Raw genomic sequence first — 468 nt, forward strand, 5'->3', positions numbered from 1 at the left:
AGGAATTAAATTTGATTATTCAGGTATTTAGTTGAATCACCGTTAGCCAACTCATAACATAAATTGGCTCCTCATACATTTTAACTTTCTATGAAGTCTTGTGTCAATTCATATGTCCAAAGAAACAGAAATTTATCTGCAAATTAAAGGTAACATTTTACAGAAACTGGAACTGAGTCTCTGAAGATTTTGTGTAAATACATTATTGTGAGATTATGAATGTGAGATTAATTATATACAGAATATCTATTGTATGTATTGTAACAGCTTTTAAGAATGCACATCTTTCAAAGCTGGTCATTTTACTGTGGCAGCTAATATACAAGTTGATATATTTATGTTTTCTTACAGTATAAGCAAGAATATGAAAATAATTTTAGCTCTGTACTCTTATTGTAGCCATCAGTGTGTCTGTCTGCATCAGTGTTAACTTTAGTAGCTTTGTTTTTAATCTGAGTGTTTAGTGTT

General features: G+C 29.7%; 1 protein-coding gene across 1 annotated transcript in view; it reads left to right on the top strand.

Moving 5' to 3' along the window:
• The window catches only part of LOC119590718 (suppressor of fused homolog), a gene marked incomplete in the record, with an annotated part of 11345 nt that extends 10883 nt beyond the window's left edge, over positions 1 to 462 (top strand). Inside the window, 1 exon segment of the mRNA XM_037939407.1 lies at positions 1 to 462.
• Positions 463 to 468: the final 6 nt, after the last annotated feature.

The sequence above is a fragment of the Penaeus monodon genome, chromosome 27, assembly GCF_015228065.2.
Source record: "Penaeus monodon isolate SGIC_2016 chromosome 27, NSTDA_Pmon_1, whole genome shotgun sequence".
Classification (NCBI taxonomy): Eukaryota; Metazoa; Arthropoda; class Malacostraca; order Decapoda; family Penaeidae; genus Penaeus; species Penaeus monodon.